Source organism: Anabrus simplex, chromosome 6, assembly GCF_040414725.1.
Source record: "Anabrus simplex isolate iqAnaSimp1 chromosome 6, ASM4041472v1, whole genome shotgun sequence".
NCBI lineage: Eukaryota > Metazoa > Arthropoda > Insecta > Orthoptera > Tettigoniidae > Anabrus > Anabrus simplex.
In genome coordinates this window covers 332137177-332164692 of record NC_090270.1, presented here as the reverse complement: position 1 = coordinate 332164692, position 27516 = coordinate 332137177, and the positions used below count along the sequence as shown (strand labels likewise).

At 37.8% G+C, this 27516-nt stretch overlaps 1 protein-coding gene across 1 annotated transcript in view; it reads left to right on the top strand.

Annotated features, from left to right (window-relative positions):
• The window catches only part of LOC136876544 (mitogen-activated protein kinase 15), a 103919-nt gene extending 82313 nt beyond the window's left edge, over nt 1-21606 (top strand). The window contains exon 9 of the mRNA XM_067150584.2: nt 20795-21606. The gene's annotated coding sequence lies outside the window, so the exon portion shown is untranslated. The remainder of the gene's footprint in view (nt 1-20794) is intronic.
• Nucleotides 21607-27516: the final 5910 nt, after the last annotated feature.

Here is a 27516-nt window from a genome sequence, read left to right as displayed (position 1 = left end):
TGTTCTGCAACACTGATGTGGAATGCTGTGAAGTGTTTATTCTTCATTGTTGGGTTGAGAATTTGCCAGATGAGAAAGGAATTCCTTAATGCCATATCAAGGAAGTAAAAGTAAATCTTTTTATAGCCTTTCACATACTTACTCGTGAATGGCAAAGATGTCGGTCGCTAATCATGAGTCGACCCCACCCATTCCACCATTATAATCGACCGCCAGCTCGGGTTTAAGCTTCTTCCCTCGTTTTGATTAGACTTTAACGAAATCTGGTCTATCGTGCTGAGTTGCAAAGAAGTGTCAATCCATTTTATTACATGTGATTATTTTCTTTTTGACCATATTGAAATTCAATTATTAAATGTTAAACAATTAATTTACTGAAACCCTTTTCAATACTAGTTAAGTCTTTAGGACTATAACACTGTCATAAGTTTGAGTATGGTACATGTTTCGCCTGTCATTGCAGGCATCATCAACCATGAAATCTATCTCGAAGTCAGAGCTCTGAGTGGATGCTATACCAGGATTATTCATAAATCAATATTTCTTATATAACAATTTACACTGAAGTAAGACATTAGGTCATATTGGAGTGAACAAGCCGTTCATGTCTTAAAAGTTCTAATGTGATGTCCTAATGTCCACGTTGGATGGAGATAATGCCGACACTGATATGGCAATTCTAGTCTATTGCAGGCATAACATTTAAACATTCCTTTTTACATTTGTAGGAGATCAAACACGTTCAGCTTACACAGAGATTTTGGGATGGCCTAAATATTCTATAGATCATCACTTCCTTGAAGAATGATTATCAAAGTGGAGTGCCAGTTGGATGGCAAGAATGCTGGTAGAGGCCTTGATAGTTTCATTAAATAACGGATTATAACACCTCCGCATAAACGTTCTGTATGTTGTTTATGTTGTGAAGCTTTTCGAAGTTATTCAATGTAAGCCTGAAGAGTTGAACCAGATTCTGGATGTAAGTGTGCGGTTAGTGGGTGTGTTGAAATCTGGAATAAAATGAAAAAGTGTGAGAGTGCTATGTTAGGATGGTTTATTAGTGGATTTAATATTCTTGACACTTACTCTTTAGACGTTAGGAGGAAGTCCACTTGTTGCTTCTGTGAGGTGGTCTGAACAGTCACTTTATCTCTGCTTCTTGTATTGTAGGTGTGTGTCATTGTTGGCTGGGAGTGAGTTGGGTGGAGCGGGCTGGGCGGGGCATTAAGATTGCTATTGGTACGAGTTAGGGAAGGGTTATGGCTGGGCTCTTTGTACGGTGTCATTTAGATTGAGATGTTTATTGAAGTGTTCGTCTAAAAAGATGTAGGTATTTTCAAATTCAGTCATTAGACTACCTTTATTAATGGTCTTTAAGATTTGAAGGTCCTGGTCTATAGTGGTGAAGTTATGCCCCATTTCTTTCATATGAATACTCATAGTGGAGTGTTTGTGCTTAGATGCGTTGTAATGCTCTAAATATCTTGTATGAAAGCTGCGTCCAGTTTGCCCAACATAAGAAAATTCACATTGGGTGCATTTGAGTCTATAAATTCCTGAATTAAGAGTATTGGTTGTGTGTTGAATTTACTGTATGGGATTTAAAAGAATATATTTTGTTTGTAGTATGGATTTTGAATGCAATATTGATGTCCTATTTCTTGATTGGGTTGGTGATTTGGTATAGAGCCAGATTTGTGAAGGTGAAGGCAGCAAAACTAATTTTTTTAAATTTTTTTATAGGTCTTTCAGGGGTTAGGTTAGTAGCAGTTTTTAATTTGATTTTGTTTATAATTTTATTAACAGTGTTTGGTTTGTAGCTGTTAAGTTTAGCCATTTCGTTAATATATTGTAGTTCTTTTTTTTTGTTGTTGTTGGAAAGAGGAATTATAAACTCTCTATGAATTAAGCTGTAGAAGGTTGCTAATTTGTGAGAATGCAGGTGCATAAATTCTTTTCTTACAGTCAGAGGGGAAAAAATGGGTTTTCTATTGATTTGGAATTTGAATTTATTAAGGGTTCTATTTATGGTTACATCTAGGAAGTTTAAAGAGTTGTTGATTGCATCTTCCTTTGTAAAGGTTGTTATTGAGTCCATTAAGAAATTCTAAAATGTTGTTGCTGTTAGTTTTGCTGTTTATCAATGATGGCAAATGTGTCATCTACAAATCTTATCCACAGGTAGACAGTTGATTTTGTTTACAATTTTGTTAGCCTCTAGATTATTCATGAAAATATTGGCTAAAATGCCCAAAACAGGATCCTCCATTGCCAATCCTTTTTGATGGTAGATTTTGTTGTTAAAAGTGAAGTAGTTATTGTTCAAAACAAAACTCAATTTAAGTCATTTATTTCAAATTTGCTTAAATTACTGTGTTTGGAAAGGTTTTCTTTGATAATATTTATAGTATTACTAATAGGGATGCTTCAGTACATATTGATGTCATGAGACCATTATACTGTTAGGTTGTAGTTTAAATTATGTTAACTTTTCCAGAATTCAATGGAATTTTTTACGTATGCTTCATTGTTGAATTTAAAGTGTTAAGAAAATAGTGTAAAAATCTTGAGACTTTACATGTGGGACTGTTTCTGCTGTTTATGATAGGGTGCACAGGAACTTCTTTTTTTATGGATTTTGGGTAATGCTTTTGCAGTTGGTAGTTTAGGATTCATGATAGTAAGTTTTTGATATTCTTGCTCTTGCAAAAGGAAGGGTAAATTTTTCAACAAAATCTGTAAGTTGTGATGAATTTTTGGTGTGGGGTCTTCACTTACTATAGTGTAGGTATTATCAGAATAGGAAAGTTCTATTTTATTGACTTAACTAGTATTGAATAGGTGGTTTCAATAAATTGTTTAACATTTAATAATCCATTTTATGGCTAGGATTTTTTTGTTTGCTGAAGCAAAAATAAGTTAACCCTTCTTCAGCTGTGTTTCCTTGAACTTATGAGGTATGTTCCTTGTTTGCCCTAACCATGCCAATAGCATGTGTTATGTTCCAGGAGAATCTTGTCCAAAGATGGTGAACTGTACCAGTTATCCATGTACAAAGTTCTCCAGACACCCAAAGACCCATACACATGTCAATAACAATCATCTTGGTAACTAATGAATCACTGTAGCTAAATCCTTGCTCATAATCCTTCCCAGTATATATTTTGAAATTCCAACAATAGCCATTCTCTGAAGAGCAAACTTTGTACACCTTGATACCGAATCTTGCTCTCTTCAAACAATTATATTGAACGAATAAGTCTGCCTTTGAATTTCATCGATTCATCAATGCAAATATTTTCTCCTGGAGTATACACAAATTTGAATCTGCCCAAAAGTAAATCTATAACGGGTCTAACCTTCCTTAGTTGGTCATGATTTAATTCGGAGGAGTCTGTACTAAAATGCAATAATTTTTTTATAGAAACTGTGCTTGAATGGCATGGTTGCACAAAATATAGGAGTTTCTATTACTCTGTTTCAACCATTTTCAAGGGAAACAGATAAATTAGCAAGAAATGTAGAGGCATAGGCATTGGTTTCCTTTGTAACGTGGTCCCAGAACTGTGGGGTTAGAAATTCATTCACTACATCCACTTTTGGTTTATTCCCCAACTTCCTCCTCACTATAGAGTGAATTTCAGAAACTGGTTTGCATGTTACAGAAACATACATATTGTCAACAAGATCCCAGTTCCAAGTATCATTACTAGAGTTCTCACCCGCTCTTGTTGCATTCTGGTTTTGTCCCGTAGATTTGATTGGCACTATCACCTTGGAACTGAAATCGGAATCGCTTTCATCACTGTCAGTTGAAGTTTTTTCACACTCCGGAGAATAATTTCTACTTTCAACATCATTATTTCCAAGCCAGTTATGAATAGCCTCATCCATGCTGTGCTCGGATGCTGCCATGATTGTTTACAACTAGCAGCAAACTGAGGTGCTTTTTATTTTCTGTACTTCAGCTCAATTACTATTTACACAGAGAAAATAGCATCAGGTATCATGACATCTATCGGGTATGCTGCAAAACAATCAGAATAAATCTCTCTGACCACCTAACCACAGTAATGAACTTTTAAAAATATTCCATGTACCGGGACGGAAGTGTCCGAAGTATGTTACCACCTTACGATCGCAGAACGAAAGGTTCTGTCAAAGTATGGCAATGGGTTAAATGTTCTTGGCTTGTTTGGACAAGGATGCATCCACTGCTTAGACGGTTCTTTGGTTTCTGGAGTATCACCCAGGACCAAAGTTTAATTGACGGTAACAATAGATTCTTAAAACTCTTCGTCCACACTATGGTACTGCTTGAGAAACATTAGTTTACGCCATTCACTGAGTTATGTGATGGTCAACGCTGTGAACAAAGTTTCCAGTATCCTAAGTGTTAAGTCATTGTGTACAGAGAAGACTTTGAAATGTCTGGAATTGCTGTAGAAAGGTCACTGATCGAAAACCTCCATTTATGGTGTACAAACGAACTTCAGCAGGCTGTCAAGATGCACTTTACCTCACTGATGGCAGGCTTTTTTGCAGAGGGCATTGGAAAGCTGGTGTTATGATAAAACAAATGCCTAAATCATTTTGATGATTATGTAAAAAAATAAGTATGAAACTAAATTTTTAGTGATAGACATTTTATGTCGGACTCTTTTATAGTCCATCAGAGGTTGAAAAACAAGCCCTCATATTCACACTTGCTGTACAAACATACATAACATGTACAGTTTGTCTTCTACAGATTGAGTTGTTCCTTTTTCACTTATAATACACTACTGTTGCCATGTGTTTTCTTTTGCTAGTAGTTTATACATTTATTACTCAATTAGTTTCAGTGGACTGAAGAAAGAGTTGAGACTGAAATCAAATGGCTTCAAATAATAGATATCTACATGTTCGCTAAAAATCCAGAATTTAGTTGAAATTTCTTTTATCATACTGTTCAACTAGTTCAGGCACACTAATGAGCAGCTCTACTTCTGAATTACTTGAACAGTGGCAGAGTATGTTACTTCTATTATGACTACAGGACAAAATTTATGAACCTCTGCAGACATGAAATTTATACGAACAGAATCGTACAACAGAGAAAGACCATACTGAAGGAAAATATTCAGGAATATCAATTACCTACAGTTGCAAGATGCTGCTGGATGAGTTCGTACCTTAATGCAGCAGCAACTCCTGACTTCGGGTTTAGGGGATGTAACCGAAAAAAATTGCCAACATCAATGCAAACAATCATTCCAAACACATTTTTCAAGAGAAAACAAACAAGGCCAACAAAGTTTTAAAAAAAGATCTCACATCCACTAATCCAATGGTCTGTTTTACAAATATTTCTGTTGAAATTCAGTTTTATAAATATTTCTGTTGAAATGACTAACACAAGACTCAAGTTGTGTAGTTATATTCATAGTTGGACGCGGTTGTCCATTTATAAATCCTCTTTTTCTCCATAAAGGGAAGTATAGTTAACTCTTAATAATCGTTCAATTACACAATGGTTAGAATTTGATTTGGATTGCGCGGTAGAAATGAGTGACCCTGACGCTCCTACATTCATGCCTGCTGAACTACTGATTGGTGTGATATTTCAAAACTGTATCATTCCTGCATTTTCTTTGATATTTACACTTCAAGTACATGAAACTGAATCATTTATATTAGAACACACATTTGTCATATCATTTATAGCACAAGAAAAGAATTGCTCGCAAGCAAGAACTCCAGTATTTCACAAAATAAAAAATACCGGCCACACGCATAACTTAAGATTCCATCTTGCACCGCCCTCTTCACACATGTGGCTGTTCATTCCACATTTCAAACCTGAGGCAATTAGTAGCAGTCACTAGCCAGCGACACTCATTTCATCCATCTCAGTATCGATAACTGTGTTTGAATTTTATAGATTTATTAAACACACTGTACTTTTAACAAAGAATGGTTATAGGTCCCTTCAAAGTTTTCATCGTTTGCATAGAAATTCAGGGAATTTATCCTCTCCTTACAATCAATCAAGTGGTACTGTGGACAATACAAGCCTCAGAGTGTACAGGAACACTAGGTTGAAGCATGATGGTAACCTCGTTGGTGACAAATTCTGTGGTGAAAGCCATGCACTGCAGTCCGTGTGAAGGCGTGTCGGAGTTCAAAGTTTGGCTCTTTCCATACATCTGTGTTCATTGCAGGAGTTTCGTACAAGTCTGGATCTATTGCTGCAAGCTTTTGCTGTCTGTTTGATGTGGGCCTCATATGCTGGGGTAGATTCTAGATTACTTTTCATTATTTCCCTGATGAAAAAGTCCGTGTCTACCAGTTTGTACACTAACCGTGTCCGAACTGTTCCGTGTAGCCGTAATGCTCTTTTCAAGTAGGTGGCTTTCACAACTTGCACTCTCCTCAGGTTGGCCATAGTGAGGTGCGTCCATATTTTGCTGATAGCATAGCAGGCTATTGGTGCTATCTTAATGTTAAAGAGAATGAGGGCAGTTTTTACTGATAGTTTCTCAATGCTCTTTATTTCAAATGTGGATTTGATCGCTGCAATGCATCGTTCCTCTGTGTTTAGCAAGTCTTCCCAGTTACTTGCAAGGTTAAGCCTAAATAACGATAAGAGTTTACGAGCTCTAGTTTATTGCCACACTCAAATCTTCTGTGGAGATATTTCCTCCTTGCCTAGATTTCATAACTTTTGTTTTGCTGGTATTTATCTCTAGATCATTTCTCAGAGACCGTTCGTTTAGCTTATTGAGTCCTTGCTGGAGGGATTTTGTTTTTTGATAGCAATATCATGTCATCAGCGTACAGGAACATGGCAATATCTTCCGAGGCCACCTCGCTGATGACATGAGTCAACAGATTGAAAAGCATTCGGCTGAAAGGGTCACCTTGGAGTACGCTATTAGTTTGGGTTATAAGTCCAGACCGGCCTACTTTATCACTAACCGTAAGCCAGTTAGAACTTAGTGTATCTTCCAATGAGTGCAATAGTGGATTCCCTGGTCCCAAGATAGTTTCCTAAATTGAATTCTTCCATTAACTCCATCGAACGCTTTGGTATAATCCACGAAGATAGCATAAACGAAGCCTCCAGTAGATCAACAATCCAAGCAATTCAGAGGGGTACTTAGCATCAGATGGGATGCTATAAGCATAACTGGAGGCTTTGTTTGAATTTTATATAAATAACTTCCATTAAAATATGAAATATAATTTTTTTCATTGAAAATACAACGGATGTAACACATCAATCACTTGTATGGCAAATTTGCCAATGTCTTGATGCTATATTTAGCTATAGACTTGATGGTGTCCTAATGAGGATAAAACCAATCTCGAAGATGTCATAAACACCCAGTCCCCAAGCCAGGGTAATTAACAGTGTGAAGGGGTTGATTCTGAAAACTAAATTTGCTAAACCTTAGGCTACCATCTCCACTGATCAGGGGTTGAGCATATGCAGTAGCAAAGGCCAGGGCAGTAGCTTGTGAAGTACCCTTCACAACACATGCTTCTCCGTTGGCTATTGGCTGAAGCTCAAAACGCTGAAGGCTTGACGTTCACTGAACCAACCATCGAAAAGGGGTAACCTAAGTCTAGTGGTAGCTTATGTCTTGATCCCAGCATACGCCACTGACTAAATCTAATGAAGAAATTCATATGATATGAGTGATAATATTAAAATATACAATGATATTGTGTGTACTCTGGTTTAAAAAACAAGCGTCGATATTTTGACATGCATATGTTACTTAAAGTTCTGGTGTACTGTTAGTGAGTACTGGTAACAGATAATTTGTTAAATACAATTTTTATACTTAAAATGTTCATAGCATTCTTGAGGTACACTTTAGAGTTTAATTCATGTTGGTAAATCATTGCATACGTTCATGGATATGTTTCTACCAAGCATTCTAGAATGTTTAATTATGTAACCTCTCCATAACTGCTAGTACCAGCCCCAGACGCACACGGAGCAATGCACGACATGCTCCCTAACTGTACACATCGACCAGTCAACAGTACTATGTAAATAAGCACATATTCCACATGTTCAATAGACATTCTATTGACAAAACTCTTATACTTCATTTTCTTCTCTGTTCTCGCAGATTACTAGCATGTCCAACACAACTACAAGGAGGGAGCATCTGCACCTATTCAATATCTTATGAGATTAGTACCAAGGAAACTAATGACGTACCACAATATTTCGATGTAAATCATCCAACATTCTCAACTGTATGAATGCACAAGCTAAACAATTCACATCATTGAACATTCTAGAATACTTTGTACAAACATATCTGTGAACATACACAATGCTTTACCAACATGAATTAGTGTACCTCAAGAGTGCCATAAACATTCTAAGTGTAAAAATTGTATTTTAACTAATTATCTGTTACTCACGAACAGTACACCAGAATTTTAAGTAACATATGCATGTCATAATATAGAAATTGGTTTTTTAAACCAGAGGACACATATCATTGAGTAATTGAATATTATCACTCACCATGTGACTTTCCTCATTAGATTTAGTAATGTTTTAAAATTATATGTTAAGTTAACTTTGTTTGGTTGAAGGAGCTATAACAAATGAATGGAGAGTTGCTATAGTAGCCCGTGTCTATAAAGGAGTGATAGACATAAAGCTGAAAATTACAAGCTAGAAAGTTTGACATGCATTGCATGTAAGCTTTGGGAAGGCATTTTTTAAAATTATGTTAGATATGTTTGCAAAATTAATAACTGGTTCGATAGAAGGCAGTTCGGTTTTAGGAAAGGTTATTCCACTGAAGCTCAACTTGTAGGATTCCAGCCAAGATATAGCAGATATCTTGGATTCAGGTCAAATGGACTGTATCGCGATTGACCTGTGTAAAGCATTTGATAGGGTGGATCATGGGAGACTACTGGCAAAAATGACTGCAAATGGACTAGATAAGTGACCGAATGGGTTCCTATTTTTCTAGAAAATTAATCTCAGAATTAGAGTAGGTGAAGCTTTATCTGACCCTGTAATAATTAAGAGGGGAATTCAAGGCAGTATTATTGGACCTTTGTTTTCTTATATATATAAATGATATGAGTAAACAAGTGGAATCAGTGGTAAGGCTTTTTGCAGATGTTATTCTGTATAGAATAATTTACAAGATTCTGAGCAACTGCAACGTGACCTCGATAATGTGAGATGGACAGCAGGCAATGGTATGTTGATAAACGAGTTAAGTCAGGTTGAGTTCCAGAAATAGGAAAAGTCTGTTTTAATTACTGCATTGATGGGGTGAAAGTTTCTTTTGGGGATCATTGTAAGTATCTAGGTGTTAATATAAGGAAAGCTCTTCATTGGGGTATCACATAAATGGGATTGTAAATAAAGGTACAGATCTCTGCACATAGTTAGGAGGGTGTTTAGGGTTTGTAGTAAGGATGTAAAGGAGAGGGCATCGAGGTCTCTGGTAGGACCCCAACTAGAGTATGGTTCCAGTGTATGGGACCCTCACCAGGATTACTTGATTCAAGAACAGGAAAAAATTCGAAGAAAAGCAGCTTGATTTGTTCTGGGCGATTTCCGACAAAAGAGTAGCGTTACAATAATGTTTGCAAAGTTTGGGCTGGGAAGAACTGAGAGAGATGAGCTGCTCGACTAAGTGGTATGTTACAGGTAATAAATATAATTTTTGGTCCGTATTGATGATATTTGATTGAAATAATAACATTAAGTTATTTATTAGACCACCTAATCAATACAAAATCGTCTTGGATGATTTACATAAATTTGTTAACTAATAGTGGTACACGTTTCGCCTTCCCTGAAGGCATCATCAGCCATAGTCTTAACCTTAAATTAAAAATAAGCGTCTAAATAACATGTAATAATGAAATGAATTTTAAAATCTTGAAGAGATTTGAAGTAAAATAACATTAAAAATAACAATGATGGTTTAAAAATACAAATTGATGAGATATAATAGTGGAAGTATTAACAAAATTAACATTAGAAGGCTGCTAAAATAAGTGCAATGGATAAAACAACGGATTGTTAAACAAGTAGTAAGATTGCATAAAAATAAAGTTGATAGTCTGGCGGTTATAATTAGACGATGGCGAAAAATCTTATATAATCAAAGTAAAGAAGAGAGAATAAAAGTCAAAGTTAGTCGAGAGATCCGAAGTTAATCATGATCTTGAAGATAAAAGACGAAAGTCAGAGGCATATGGTGAAGTTGTAGAACACGTTGAGGATATGAAGTTGTAGAATAGAATTTGAAGAACAGTTTCAAATAGGATCTCTATGGACCATCTCAAAATTTGAAGTAATGCTCAAATGTTGTAAATTGTGAGTTTGTAGATATTCTAGTTGAAAAAGCATATAATAGTATGAACAGATTCTTATTTTATTACGAGAATCAACTCCCCTCACCAACATATTCTTAAAAATCTTCAACCTCGCATCAATTAGCGTTCCCACCTCCCCTACAGCTAATATACCTCCCTCCCTTCCCCCTGCCGCTAGTACCTCTAATTCAAATACAACCAAACCCATAGCCACACCCACCGTAACATCGCTCCCTCCAATAGCCTTACACCGATACAACACGCGCAGTAATACACTCTCTTCCTTCCCTCCCTCCCACCAATAGCAGCCCCCCTCCAATAGTTACGTCAACGCAAACAGATCCCCCTCCGGTACAAACCTTCAGCTATAACACACATAGCAAGAAGTCTACTGTTGCAAATACTTCTAACTCATAACGTTACAAGCTATCTTTGTCACCGTCAAATGGTAAGTGCACACGATTCTACTTCAATATTTTCAAATATCTTTTCACACAATTAACTCTACGTTTCTTGCTTCCTTTTACAGATTCCACTAGAATATCTACAAACTCACAATTTACAACATTTGAGCATTACTTCAAATTTTGAGATGGTCCATAGAGATCCTATTTGAAACTGTTCTTCAAATTCTGTTCTACAACTTCATATCCTCAACGTGTTCTACAACTTCACCATATGCCTCTGACTCGTCTTTTATCTTCAAAATCATGATTAACTTCGGATCTCTCGACTAACTTTGACTTTTATTCTCTCTTCTTTACTTTGATTATATAAGATTTTTCGCCATCGTCTAATTTTAACCGCCAGACCATCAACTTTATGCAATCTTACTACTTGTTGTATAACAATCCGTTGTTTTATCCATTGCACTTATTTTAGCAGCCTTCTAATGTTAATTTTGTTAATACTTCCACTATTATATCTCATCACATTGTATTTTTAAACCATCATTGTTATTTTTAATGTTATTTTACTTCAAATCTCTTCAAGATTTTAAAATTCATTTCATTATTACATGTTATTTAGATGCTTATTTTTAATTTAAGGTTAAGACTATGGCTGATGATGCCTTCAGGGAAGGCGAAACATGTACCACTATTAGTTAACAAATTTATGTAAATCATCCAAGACGATTTTGTATTGATTAGGTGGTCTAATAAATAACTTCATGTTATTTCAATTAAGTGGTATGTTGCGGGCTGTCAACAGACAGATGGCGTGGAATGACATTAGTAGAAGAGTAAGTTTGAGTGTCGTCTTTAAAAGTAGGAAAGAACAAATATGAAGATAGTTAGAATTCAAGAGGACAAATTGGGGCAAATATTAATTTATAGGAAGGGGAGTTAGGGATTGGAATAACTCACCAAGGGAGATGTTCAATAAATTTCCAATTTCTTTGAAATCATTTAAGAAAAGCCTAGGGAAACAAGATAGGGAATCTGCCACCTGCGTGACTCCCCTAAATGCAGATCAGTGTTGATCGATTGAGGATGACCTCTGTGAAGTTTGAAGACATAATAAAGTATTGATTAGGTGGACGGTACCCATTCTTTGTGATTGTGAATAAAAGTATCAATACGGACATGAAACTGATAGATCATAATTTAAAACTCTGGTAGTTACCTTTTGAGGTGGGAGGACCATAGTTCAGTACTACACTTCTAGCAAATATAGTTCATGTTGTCTTGGCGGCAGTCTTCTGCGGAATCTAGGTATTGATAGTGTAGTGGTTAGAATAACCTTACGGAATTCTTTTCTTTTCCTTTTTCATTTGAAAAAGTGGTGGAAAGGTGGGATTTTTTAATTAGTTTTTTACATACTAAAATTGCACCACAGACCAATATGAAGTTCATAACATAATGGATAATGATGCCCCATTGGAATGGTGATAGTTTGCCCACACCTACCAGATCACAGCACTTGCTCATTCATTCGCAATGTATTCCAGAGAAGAGTAAATTATGTTAATTTATGGGGAAATGAGTTGAAATGCTGTATCAGTGGTTTCCTGACAGAAGACTGGACGACCAATAAGTTCTAAAATCTCGAAAGACAATTACAATCAACTGGGACACTTGGAAGTGTACCTCCTGTTAGAGATGCTCATGTCTGGTCCAAAAAAAGGTTTTGGATCTTGTCCAGAATAATCTCCATACAATCATCATAATCATTGTACAGTTCCAGTTTCCCAGGTACTGTTAATGAGCCTCTTTCACTTCTTCCTGTCCATATACAACTTGGCATGGAGAACATCACCCACTGTCCATCCTCGGGTAACTAGATCAACCCTGATCATGTCCATCCATTGGGCTTTAGGTCTTCCTGCAGGTCTTTTCCCCACCACCTGTCTTTCCAAACTTATTCTTGCAGGCTCCATCTTCGTCACATGCCTGTACCACCGTAGTCTGGATGTGCCGATTCCGTCTAATAGGGACGTCTTCATTCCGGCTTCTTTTCTGACCTCATTTCTTAACTTGCCCATCTTGGTCTTCTGGATGGTGGATCTAAGAAATTTCATCTGATGCTTGCAGTATTGATGAATCTCTTTTTGTAAGGGTGCACGCTTATATGCCATAGGTAAATATTGGTATGAAATAGCTGTTAAACGTCATCAGTTTGGCCAGTTTTGGAATCATGTCATCCCATAAGAGTTCTTACTTGTTGGTAGAATTCTGATCTTTTTTGCACTCTGTAATTTCCTTTCTGACCAAATTATCACTGGAGATCACACCTCCAAGGTGAGGAAAACTATCCACACACTATAGCTGGTGGTCTCCTAGTTTTATACTGCTGGACACCCTTCTCTGTTGACTGCCATCACCACTCTCTTGGTCTTGATGTTGAGGTTATATTCCTGGAACTGGAATTTCCATGCATTGAGTCTGGTCTGTACTTCCTCTTCTATTTCATCCCAAATCATATCAGCAAAGGCCACTGCATTCAGTTCACCTAACTTTTTCTTGACGTTCTTCATTATATTGTCCATAACAGTGATGAACAGTAGTAGGGACAGTGCACTTCCTTACTGAACTCCTCTTGGGTCTCAAACCATGACGATTGACCTTCCCCAATTTGTACACAGCTAGTACAGTCTTGGTAAAACATCTGAATTTTCCTTACCAGTCCTTCAGGCACATCTCTTTTCCTCAGGCACTCTGAGATCTTCTCTTATAACATTATAATAGGCCTTTTATATCCAGGAATACAATGACCAGGTTCTTGCCTTTTTCCCAATACTTCTCCATCAGCATACGGGTGCTAAAAATTAGATCCATTGTTGATCCGTTACTTCTGAATCCATATTGCTCCTCTGTGGTTAAATGAGACGGCAGTGTTATTTCTCTATAATTGGTGGGTATCCATCCTGCCTTTCTTCAACAGGAGAATAACGCCCTTGCTCCAATGTACAGGTATTTTGTCTGTCCATATGGCATTTAGTACTCTGTACAGACATTGTATACCCTGGATGCTTGCTGCATTTATCATGTCCTCATTCACTTCATCTGCACCTGAAGATTTTCCTTTAAGCATAGATTTTAAGGCTCTCTCAGATTCTGTCCAGGGAATGAGAGGTTCTTCACTGTAGGCTTGGATTTCCGGTTCTGTATTTTGTTCTTGAACTGGTCTATTCAGTAGGTGGTCGAAATTGTTCTTCAGGACTTCTCATTTCACTTGCTGTCCTAACCAGATATCAATTTTCATCTTCAATGAATACCATTAAGGCACTTGGTTTCCTTTTACCTCCGATAACACTATACAGTAGTTTCTTATTGCCTCTGCTGCCTTCCTACAGTTTGGGTGAATATATTCTATGCCTTGGTCTTTCCTTCTATAACTGTTCTTTTAACATCCAGTTTCTTGTTTTGGTATAATTGTTCATAGTTTCTGATCTTTGCCTCATCTCTAGTAAGATCTGGTTTATTCTTCTCCTGATCCCTTTCTTTCCCTGATAGCTGCTCTCGCTCTTTCATTCCACCACGGTGTTTCCTTCTCCCTTGTTTTCATACTTGTCTTTCCACAAACTTCAGTTGCTTCCTTAAACAATGTGTCCCTTAGTCTGGTCCATTCTACCTCTCCAGTTTTCCTTTCATCTCTTGGTAACAGGATTTTTATTCAGTTCTGATACTCGGTTCTCTTATGTTTTCTGGAGTTCCCATACTTTGATTTTTGGCATTTTCCTGTTCTGTACTTTCAGTGCAGAAGTTTCTCAGGTCCGCTACTAATAGAGGCTCTCGCTGGGTATTACTCTGAAATGTTACCATTCTGCTCCTTTCTTCATCTGAGATGACATAATCAATTAGTCTTTTGTACTCCATCCCAACTGTATTGTTATCTTATGGCTCTGTCTCTTCTTGAACCAATTATTTTTCACCACCAACCCATTCCTCATACAGAAGTTGAGAAGATGTTCACCTGTGTTTCTTCCACCATATCCATGATGTCCCATTACATTCTCATCCTGTTCTATCTGTCCAAATCTGTGCATTCAGATCTCCTATAATGATACTAATAACTTTTTCCAAATCAAGAAACTGGTTTTTATCCTCTTCACAACATCCAGTTTGAGGTGCATAAACCTGTACCAAAGTTCGTTTTTCTTTCCCTAAATACACAGTCACCTTTATTATTCTCTCACTAATATATTGAATGTCAGACTACTTCTAGATCTTTACCCATGATAAAACCAACACCATTCCTCATCTTTTTGTCATTTCCATGCCAATACAGTGTATACTGTTTTCTTAATTTCTTGATTCCTTTCCCTCTCCATTTGATTTCACAGCTCCAGTATCATTAATTTCCTCCTTTCCATGAGGTCCACTAGTTCTTACATTATCCTGCGAGACTGAGTAAGTTGATGGTCCCAATCCGTGTTAGTCTCCTCTAGGATTTTTGCAAGTCCCTGTCTATCATCAGGCCATAGTCATCCCTGACATGAGTATGCTCATACTGGCATCTTAATTTAGTTGATACATGGGTGTTTTGTGTGTTTTGAAAGAAACTACAAATAAGCTCTTTTACTGGCTTGCTAGGTCTAACGTAATTGAGGATTTTCTTTTGGGGTTTACTCCCTTAGCCTTTGAGGATCCCTCATTCCACAAGGCAGTGGGTTCCATCTGTACGTACCCCCAGAGGATTGGATTGCCTCCTCCGCCAGCTCCACCGTACCGAATCATATTCTCTGCTTTTGCTGCCGTTCAGGTCTTCACACTCGTTACTCTGAGCTGGGACCCTTTACCAGATGTTGCACACCGGGTCAGTGTGCTCTGGGACTCACATAGGCAGGGGTGCCACTCCCTGGGCGGGGCTGCCTCTAAGAGCGTCCCTACCGTTACCTATAATCTCCATACTAGTGCACAAATCATAGGATATAGACTTCGTGGTTTTGATCTGTATTGAATTCTGATCACAATAATAAACTTATGTTTTAATGGTCCACCTTTTCAATACTATATTATGCGATGTTTACATTACATTTTTAATCTTGAAACTAGTTTCGGCCTTGGCTGGCCATCATCAGCCATAATATAAAACTGTACAAATACATCTAATGGCTAAAACAAATGTACGAACACAAATGATGTTAAAAGGTATTAAAAGGATGTGGGATGAAGTATGTGCACAACACAAAATATGAAATTAAAATAAGGCTCTAGAGTTCTTGGATGCATTGCATCATGTTAAAATTTTAGTGCTTCTTGTTAAAGTATCTTGAAAAATGCTGATGGAGATTGTCAGAAACTGCACACGATCCAATCTCAACTCCTCCCCGTTAGTGAGGCATACAGTAGGCCACGCCCCACATGCCACCATGAAAGGTTAACTTCATGGACACTGCATTGAATTGCGAATTTCTACCAGCTGCATTCTATGAACTGCTACTGTTGGTTTTTAGTTAGAGAAAGTGACGATTCTGCAGAAGGAAGTAAAACTGTAAATGTTAAAATACCTCCCTTAATTGTGATATATTTTATTATAGCTGCGTATTTGAGTGCTACAATTACAGGTACTATTCGTGTTTCATTCTGATGTTACTGTAGTTTGTGTTAGGCTCCATAAAGTTTCTTCATGAGATTATATCAGTTGAAAAAATAATTTTATTTAATGACTTGGAAATACATTTTATGACCAGAGTGAATAAATTAAGTACAGTTTAAGTACAGTATATTTATTAATGACAAGATTACAATTGCTAATATAGTGAATTATTTTGTTGCTTTTGCCAGAATCCAGTTAAACTGTTGCACAAAAACGTTATGTGTTAGGAAGATTTTACTGTTATTTTTGTATTCAGGAGGTTTGATGTAGTTATGACCACTTTTTGCGCATCTGGCAAACAAAAGGTTCAATTTTGTTGACTACCATAATTATAGTGACACAGTATTTTGTTTGTGTTTCAACAAATGATGCAAGAAAGAAAGACACAAAAAAGGGTATAGACAGGTAGTTAATGGGTGTCTCCAAGACTAAAGGTCAAGGAGATATTATGAAGTTATTTATGTGAAGTAAAAAATGGAAGAGGTACATTTTGTGTGTAGGGAGACAGGTAAATACTGGGATGATGGAAAGAGAATTCCATAAATCACACCGGAAAGTATAGCAAAATTATTTTGTATTATACAATATGTGTGAAAGGAGCATAAAGTGAAATTACCAATAATGCTGGGCAGAATACAGGTTTGTCTGTCGTATTCTAAGAACAGGACGGGCTGAGGACTTGGGTTCGAATATCAGATTGACCTTTATATAAGACACTTTCTGACACCATTAAATTCTTAGTCTAATTTATTTAAACAAACTATCAAATATACCCTTCCAATAACATTACATCACACTTGTAATTATTCTCTTCTCAATATTGCTTTTAAATAACCAGTTTATCAGTCTCTGACTTCCTTGGAAAATACACATACTTCTATGTTGCACTTTACAACATTTATAAATGCCCTTCAGTCTTTAAAGTTTCTTAACTAGTTGATACTTATCTCAGGTTTTGAAGCTTCTTTCTTCTTGCTTCTCTCTTGAATCCTGGTTGTGGTGTTCCTCTGAATCTTCCTTGACGGTTTCAGGACTCGAACTCAGAACTCTAAGGTGAATACTAACTGAAGCTACAGTCTCCTTCGAACACTCAGTGAGCGCTCTAAGTACTGTCTCTGTACTTTACCCTGTGGGACACTGCTAACCAGTTCTACTGCTTGACAGTCTTAATTGCTGCCTAATGTGAATAACTTCTTATACTGCGGTCTTTACTAACTGATGGCAGGCTCAACTACTGCCTAATCTGACTAACTTCGTATACTGGTATCTTCACTGACTTTATTCTGTCTCTTCTCTGCCAAGTGATCTAGTGTCTGTCCCTTCCCAAGAGAACGTTCCTTTCCAATGTTATAGAATAACTGCCTGAATGACACCAGGATTACTACCAACAGAATGACACAGAATGACCAGAATGATGACCAAATGACCAAGAGGCTCCTTTGTCACTCCCCTTTATCATTTCTCTGAGCTTCTGGAACAAGTCATCCCCTACTACTATGTTCTCTCACATTACTGATCTGTTAGTTTCCTATTGGTTACTTCCAAGTGTGGTCCCACCCGTCTCATGGATGTACATGTGACTGGTGACCTTCCAGAGATTCTTTCTAGAAAGAATTATTGCACCACAGCGTGCGTTCTTATTTTTACAAGGCACCTTGCTACGTGACCAACAACAGGTTTGCTTTTCCTGGTCCATCCTCTAAAAGCTTCTATGACCTTGTAGTCTGTTTACTTGTTTCTCTGACCAATATTCTGATTGCACAAGTTTGCCTCATTCTCAGCTCACTGAAATGTTCCAAGTTGAGACTAGCTTTAAGAAATGCTTTTAATCACAATTGCAATTTTGCACTTATTCACTGCACTGATATTCTATTACACTTACTCATTCACTTCCACTGTTTCTTGCTGTATCTTCCTTTTATATATTACACTTAAACTACTCATGAGTATTAGGGATTTCTGACTAGGTCACGGATCGAATCTCGTTCGATGCGCTCGCCCCATAATTTCCCACGGAAGGACGTGTTGCGAATCGGTGCTCGCGACATGTCTTAGAATAAATTACTATTTAACGTCTAGGAAAAAACTTATAAAAATGTGTAAAATGGGGATAGAACACTTCTTAGCTTTAATTATGTTTGTACCATGCTATACAGATAGAGGAAAGAAGTGTCCGGGCCGGGACCTGGGCATAGAGCGCACAACTTCGGGGAAGCACATCATCTTTATTTAAAGACTGTTTTCCCCTTCTTCGGTTTTCCTTTTTTTACAAGAGATAATTAAGTATAATGCTGAGGCAGAGGAGGAAGATTTACAAGTGTTTGAGGACACTTGCACTAGTATAATTTACATAAATCTGTAGGTTGGTGCAAAGGAATAAAATCCTTTATAACTTCAGTAAAAATGTGTTACAATTAAGCTTCAAAAGCTTAATATCATTACGAGACCCATGTGACACATAAACAATTCATTTAACACCAGCCAGTTCTCGAAAAATGTCTACCATAATCTCACTTAAGTTAAAGGAAAGCTAAACTACAACCAATTAAACGTCTTAAAGCAGTAGTAAGGCAATAAGCCTTGAACGAGAACACAGCCCCAGATCCACAAATCGGTTAAGGAAAAGAACCAGGCATTTTACAATGCACTGAGTCTTAAAGACTGGCCGCAGCCAAATATAATGCCTTTCCTTCATTAAAACCAACAAGGGTGCTCGCCGATTCGAAACTGCTTTAGCATTAAACACTTCAAATACATTTTCGTGAGCTAACAATAAAAGCCCAGATACAGCTACAGTGCGACTATCCAACAGGAATTGGGCGAATAAAACCTACTAGGCCAAAGGCAGATTAAACAATGGATAAGCCATACTACGAGTGACTGATAAAAGCAGTTGCCTGAAGGGCGACATCCAATTTTGAAAACAGTCGCTACAGATCAGAACAGAGTGTTTTCCAAGGATACTCGTCTACATTCTCTGGAAACTTTACATAACAATTCTATTTTTATCCTCCTTTCATCCCATAAAGTACATACACCATCTAGTGACATCATACGTAAGTACATACCGTACGTTTTCAAATGCATATTAGATTTTTCCGTGTCGTCTCCTGTTTGCGAGAAAAAAAATAGTTGCCATGACTTATGACTCTACCTACGTATCTACAAGATGTAGAGTATGCCTTCAAAAAGTAACCTAACTAATGTTATTCGCGCTAAGCACGATTGGATTGTTAGCAAGTTTATCACATAATTTTAACGCAAACAACCACAAGCCACAGTTTATCCACCTTAACTCCACATTATATTAGAAATGTTTCTAAAGCACCTCATAAAATTGTATAGTGGAAATTATAATTCATTACGTACATTACAAAAATATTTGAGATTGTAAGCCTATTTATTGTGTCTGGACAAAATATATAAACTACACTGAACATAAATAACTTATTTCTTACAACGTAAATTGGAAATGATGTGGATTTCTGCCTTCTTCCTTTCATTATTTTCTCCTTTCATTTCAAACTCGGGTCACTGGTTGAATAGCATACGCTGCGCTCATCACCTGCCAGCCTGCCCACTTACAGTGCTGGGTGCTCACGGGATACAATGCCCAACATGAGGACCTCTGCTCTAGATCATTGAATAGGAAATAGGTGGCCAACCTTCAGATATTTTTCTTAGCAATGTTGTCAAATTAGTTATACGTAATACTGAGGATTGACAGAAGTATAATTTATGCAAATGCACACATAAAAACTTCTAACCGAAAGCAGAATAGGAAATCAACAGTTTTCCTTGAGCTATGCAAGCTAGCCTTCAGATATGTTTTTAGCACCGCTGTGTGGTAGCTTTATCTGACAGCGAGTACTCGCCAAGTAAAATTTAAGAAAGGAAGCCATACTTTCCAATGTTGACTCAGTTAAAAGCTTTTCTGTCGAACACACAAGTTCAATTTAAATATTACACTATAACATTCCTGTAAAAAGAAAAACACAAACAACCCCAAGGAATAACACTACACACTTAAACATTTGGAAATATTTTAGTCCAAACAAGTAGGAATTTGAAATTTGGAACTTTGTATGCTACAGTGAAGACAAAGCAGGACTTCATGGAGAAGTTCCAAATTTCAAATTCCTAGGTCTTTGGACAGAAATAAACATAAATACATCCAAATATTGAATGACTTAATAGATGTCCTTTTAAGAACAAAACAAAACATTTTTTTGTTTTAATAGTCTGCATTTTTATTCCTTGTTCAGGTTTTTTTCTGATGTGTTACGGCAAAATTGATATGTAACTTGTGTGTTCGACCGACTAGAAAGCTTTTAAGTTACATTTTTCAAAGCAAAATGTTTCTTGTAAGTATTCTCATTCCTTCTGTTTTCAGAGTTAGCCATGTCAATACCTGACAATTGTGATAGTAATGGCCAGAAAAGCAAGAGCACTAATGGTGAGAACAAAGAATCTTGTAGTTGCAACTGTGGTGAAGACTGCTGCGACAGGGTTAATTGTCTGCTGTTTCTGCTGCCCTTGGTGTACATGCAAAACACGAAAGGACCACAAAAGACTGTCAGGAGAAGAAAAACTTAAAACTTATTGCTTTTATTGTCAAGTAAATGACCAGTGTAGCTGCTAAATTTTGTTTACTCTTTTTCATACTTTCTGGAGTTATTTTTTAACTAAGTAAATGCAATTTTGTAACTTTCTTCTAAAAGGGTCAATGTCTAAAACATGATTTAGAGCTTGAATATTTGAAGTTTTGCTTATTTTATAATAATTCTTAAACAACTCATTTTAAATGTAAACTTATTTCTGTATGGATATGAACTGAGCAAGTAGAATATTTTTCTTTCGTATTTAAGAAAGTCTAGCTCTGTAGTTTTAAGGACATAGGCCCTTTTGACATATTTTATTTGCATGAAAATCTTGAGTGACCTTTTTTTATACAAGTTCTTTATTTTAAAGCATGAACAATTATTACAAAAATGTAATTATTTACATCTTATATGGAGGATATTTTTAAGCAAATTTTAACTTTTTTCAGGTACAAGACAATTAATGTAAAACAAAAGGTAAGGGTTTCTGCCTGTTCAATACTACTCAAATTCCTAGGTGTTTGGACAGAAATATTTCCAAATTGAGTGTGAATTGATAGAATCTTATGTTATTCAAGAAAACCTGTAAAAAAAACTGGAAAAAGCACTATAGAACAAGGAATAAAAACACACTCACACAAAAAAATGACCATGTTCCACTCTTAAAGGAACATTGTATTGAATAGATGGGAACTTTTAGGTTTTGTTTTACATTATATTGCTCTTCAATATGGAATAATATGAAATGTATTACCTATGAAATTATCACATCTATTTACAGTTTAGCTCTATGTGCCTTTACTAATGTTTACTAATGTATTTAAATGCCTGTATTTATTTGTTTTTATTGTAATAATTTTGCTCTTAAAAATAAAAATTTCAAACAAGGCTATTATTTTATTATTGTATTATTAACTTAATTTACTGTCACCATATTCACTTTCTTCATCTGATGGCAATTATTTTCTCTTGGCTTCTTCTGAATGCAGTGTGAATGAACTGAAAATAGAATGAGACTGCTTGACTTGATGTAAGGAAGAGTTCTTTTTGTTTGACAAGTTGCTTTGTCACACACAGGTAGGTCTTATGGCGACAAAGGGATAGGAAAGGACTGGGAATAGGAAGGATGTTGCCGTGCCCTTATAGTACAGCTCCAGCATTTACTTGGTGTGAAGATGGGGAAGCACGGAAACCATCTTGAGGTCTGCCGACAGTGCAGCTCACAGCTTCATTCCCCTAACCACGTGGTCAACTCGTTCAGTACGTAGGAAGAAAATAACTAAATCCTTTCTGGAAGAGGAGAGGTTCCACTCGAACTTGGTGTAAGCTGTTCTAGTGCTCATAAATGCTGGGTTGTCATTCTATTACGATCTAAGTTCTTGACTGAAATAACTGAGCTTGCAGGAAGCAATTCCTAAAATCTGTGCAGTATTTTATCTATTTTATTTTATTCTAAACTGAACGAATATCCATCTGAAATAAATTGTGTACAAGCAGATTGTTTAACAAATTCTGAGATTTTAAAATTCCTTTGTTCCAGCTATTTTACATTTATGGGAAATTTTCTGGGAACCATGAGAATTGAATTGGCCCAGTCTCTTGGAAGTTGTACTTCAGCTGTTGACTTTTTTGTATGTAGCATGGATGTTATCTGCTTCTAAATGGTTATGTCCTACTTCAAGGATTTTGTTTTTTGATTGTATTTCCTTGAATTCCTCTCTACTTGAATAATTCTGAATTTCCAACAGCCTCTGTTAAATCTAGGTCGAAATTAAAATGTAGATTCTCTGCTAAGGAACTGATATTTCTTTCCCCACAGTAAAGTAAAAAATGAATTGAGTTTGTTCAAAATACTTGAAGATAATTGCTGATAAAAACATCACTACACTTGCATTATACCAGGCTTAGTTTTTACATTTAGCTTATTTTCTTACTGGTATAATGCTACTAATTTCCTGCCTCTTGAAAACATGATGGGCTCCTGTTAACACACGGAAGTTTTTAGAGTACAACTAACCAGCTATGTACCCAACAACAATGAAGATACCACTGTTTCACAAAAAAAATTGTCATTTAAACTATGGCCATAGTCCTGGGTGTTCTTTTAATGACTGAACCTGTACATATTTTACTTATTATGGAAATTGAACATACTTCCTCTAAACAGCCATATATTTAGACATCTCAGGAGTTTACGCAGTGCGATTCCTCGGTAGGATTTGTGCCCCATTTCAGCAAAGCCAATACATGGCCGATGAGTGCAATCTCTGGCAAGTTCACTGGAATGTCCCCCTCCGCATTGGAATGGTTAGACATTGGTTGCTATCCTTGGGGCCTGGGTTCGATTCCTAGTACTACCAGAAATTTTAGTATGGCAGAAGAGTAAGGAAACGGTGATGAGTAGAGGAAGTAAAGAAATGGAAAACAAACGGGAAATAGAACACTTTGTATACTTGGGAAATGAACTGACAGAAAATTGAAGACTGGATATGGAAATCAGTAAGATGCTACTTGAGTGCCTTTTATTAGTGATGGGCAATGCTCTCTCTCAAGACTGAGGTAGCAGATCTCAAGACTCTCCCGAGAATCTCTAGACTGATTCTCCTGTGCTGCAATCTGCGAAGCGTCCCAGTAACTACGAGTGTAAGCTTGATAGTTATCAGCAGTTGTCATATGGAAACGTGTCTGACGATAAATTTTGTCAAAAGCCTAGGAAAGCAGAGATGTTGAACTATGAACTCCTTAATACCGGTACCATTAACGAAAGTGAAGACAGAATGCCAGTACCGTATCTTAAACTGTTCACGAGTTATGTCAGGTGGACTTCTTAGCTGAATAACCCGTATAATTTAATAACTGTTATTAGGATGTAAACCTACCTGGATGCCTCACAGTCGTTGTCGGTAGGGTAGCTTCTTGTGATTCATACCGGGTCGGAGGTGTTCTGTGACTATTCCTCTTCATTTATATTGTGTGTTTAAGTGTCGGATCATCCCAGAAGAATTCTGCGACGTATTTTACTTACTTTGAATAAGCAACAAGGCGAGCTGTGCTATGACATCTCTTCAAAATAACCGACATCCAGGACTTACCGGTACGTTGCGTTTCGGACATAGTCTTCAAGTTGTCGCGTACAACTAGACACAGTTTCACATTGCACAGTCATATATCGAAGTACCTAGCTATGACACGAATACAATATAACATTTAAGGAATTATTTCCTGAGTCACCAAAATATCCGTAAACACAAGCAGTGGTCGGTCATGTTACTGAATGTGGGGTCTGATAACAATGTACACCTACCCGTCGAAAGAATTGGAGCAATCTCAAGCGTTTCAGATTACACATTCCACTCGTGCACAATGGTGGTTGCATATGCACCAAGGCGCATCTTACCTCGTCTGGAGTTCGAAAAATGCACGCCTCTAGTATTCAGGTACATGTACCTACATTAGCCGTCAGGTTCTGTAAATAAGCCACTCATTCGTGTACCTACCAGTGCATGCATTGCCAGAATGCGTATCCTTTATAATTGTTATACTGCGTCAAAATGGACCTCGGTAGAAATGACCGCCCTAGTCGCTTCTTGACACGTATTTACGAAATTGAGAAGGCCCGTGGTTGGCTATTCGCATATTCGGCACAAACAAGTCAGCTCCGGCTACCTGTAGGCCTACGACACGCTGCTCGCCGCACAATGCGGGGACAACGCTCTCTAAATTACTCGCGAGAAATAGTGCCTACGCTAGTCTTGAGAAATCCCGAGAAATGTCGAGACCTCGTCTCATATTGCCCATCACTAACAAGTAGAGCCCTGCACGGATATAAAAAATAACCGCATCCGCACTTCCTTAATCCACACCCGCATCCGCAAAATGGTTATTCGCGAATAATTTAAATATTTAACTGCAGTATATTACACCCAATGTATTAAAACGGATAGATCTGTTAACCTAATACAATAGGCCTGACACCTGGCACCAGAACCCCTACAGTCGCAGGTTTATGACGGATTTTCTCTTGTGACAACTGCGGACTTAATTGACCTTTGTTCTTTCCTTCCATTAATTGCCGGCAGGAGCCAGTTAGGCTTAGGTCAGATTTACTGCTTTATGGTCTCAAGGCTCTTTATATACCGCTATTCTTCCATACCAATGTGAAGGGTTGCCTAACCACAAGCAAAAACAAGAGTATACCCGAGTCTGAAACTCCAGGACACGGCCCTTGAGGCGGTAGAGGTGGGATCCCTCGCTGAGTCCGAGGGAAAAGCAGACCCTGGAGGATAACCGGATTAAGAACAAGAGAAACAGCTATTTGCTCAGAACAGTGAAGAAATCATTCTACATCTTTAAATGTTTGATTATTTGAACAAATTCCCTAAAATATCATTCAGTTTTTCCATTAATTGTCCCAGAACAACTCTTCCTTTGACTACTTCGAACCTAAACATTCCAAAGTGCCGACACAATATGGAACCTTACAATTCATTGGAATCTTATGGCAGCAGCCTCTTTGTCACCCACAAGTTCCTCTTTCTACAGTAACGGTATCTTGCACTCACCTTTCTGCCTCCCAAGTACAACCTACTTAGTATGTTTGTATGACTACCTGTTGCGGCGGTAGGCTATCTAGCTGTTATTACATCTGCAATCTCACAATGGAAAATGTCGACCTATTTCATCTTGACAAGGACTACTACACAGTAGTTGAAATGTCGATACATTTACTTCGCCGCCGCAGCCTAATATCATGGAAGAAAACAGCCGATTGTATGCTGATGCCAGCCGTGAAAGCCTACACAGTTATACGTTATAGTTGTTCAACCTTGTAGAGGTTCCTCTATAAGGCAGAATTGTATTACTTGATTGTAAAAATAAAAATTAAAAAAATCAGAGTTTAAGTAACAAAGAAAACTCAGGGCAAATGAGAAATGAATATGCAGAGAATACTAGGCTTTTGGAATATGCCCGCCTGGTGGTCGTAATTATTAACTCGTCAAGTCTATATTTTCACACGTTGCTTTACGTCGCACCGACACATATAGGTCTTATGGCACGATGGGACAGGAAAGGGCTAGGACTGGGAAGGAAGCGGCCGTGGCATTAAGGTACAACCCCAGCATTTGCCTGGTGTGAAAATGGGAAACCACGGAAAAACATCTTCAGGGCTGCCGACGGTGGGGCTCGAACCCACTATCTCCCAGTAATACATTATTATGTCCGCCTCTGTGGTTAGTGTGATTAGCTGCCACCCCCGGAGGCCCGGGTTCGATTCCCGGCTCTGCCACGAAATTTGAAAAGTGGTACGAGGGCTGGAACAGGGTCCACTCAGCCTCGGGAGGTGAACTGAGTAGAGGTGGGTTCCATGCCCACCTCAGCCATCCTGGAATGCCGGGATGGTACCTAACTTAAGGCCACGGCCGCTTCCTTCTCTCTTCCTTGTCTATCCCTTCCAATATTCCCATCCGCCCGCAAGGCCCCTGTTAAGCATAGCAGGTGAGGCCGCCTGGGCGAGGTACTGGTCATCCTCCCCAGTTGTATCCCCGACCCAGAGCCTGAAGCTCCCGGACACTGCCCTTGAGGCGGTAGAGGTGGGATCCCTCGCTGAGTTCGAGGGAAAAACCGACCCTGGAAAGAAAGAAAGAAAGAAAATACATTATTATAATAGACGAATTTGTTATTACTTCAGACAGAGCAGACAATGGCCGGTAGAAAAAGGTCATGGACTTGGGACTACTTTGAAGAGCTTCCAGACAAACGAGTAAAATGCACTCGATGTGATAAAATATTAAAACGATAGTAACAATATATCGACGATGATAAGATACTTAAAAATTCATAATCTTTGTCCTTCGTCGAATCTCACCATTCCAAATGAGGGGGAGACACCTCCATATAAACGACGTCGACATATGCAAGTAAAATATTCTTAATAGACTCCGTTTTGTTTTTCATGAATAGCACAGTGGACAGCCGCTCGCATTAGACTGGCGAAAGGCTCAGAATGTCCGCCTAGACAGGGTCTACATAGTTACTCTACTGTTGAGGTATACAGTTTATACCGATTTTACGTGCGTAAGCATTGCGTTAATGAACCCTTTCGGTCCATATAGAGGGATACCTACTTTTCTTACCTATCAGCAAAGTTCATGAGATCTGTCTCTTGGGTCGTATCTGGTTCTTCGTCACTTGCTGAGGTTATTTTCGTGTGGCTATTTCTAGCCGAGTGCAGCCCTTGTAGAGCAGACCCTCCGATGAGGGTGGGCGGCATCTGCAATGTGTAGGTAACTGCATGTTATTGTGATGGAGGATAGTGTTATGTGTGGTGTGTGAGTTGCAGGGATGTTGGGGACAGCACAAACACCCAGCCCCCGGGGCACTGGAATTAACCAATGAAGGTTAAAATCCCCAACCCGGCCGGGAATCGAACCCGGGACCCTCTTAACCGAAGGCCAGTATGCTGACCATTCAGCCAACGAGTCGGATACTTGCTGAGGTAAAGGTAGGGTTCAGT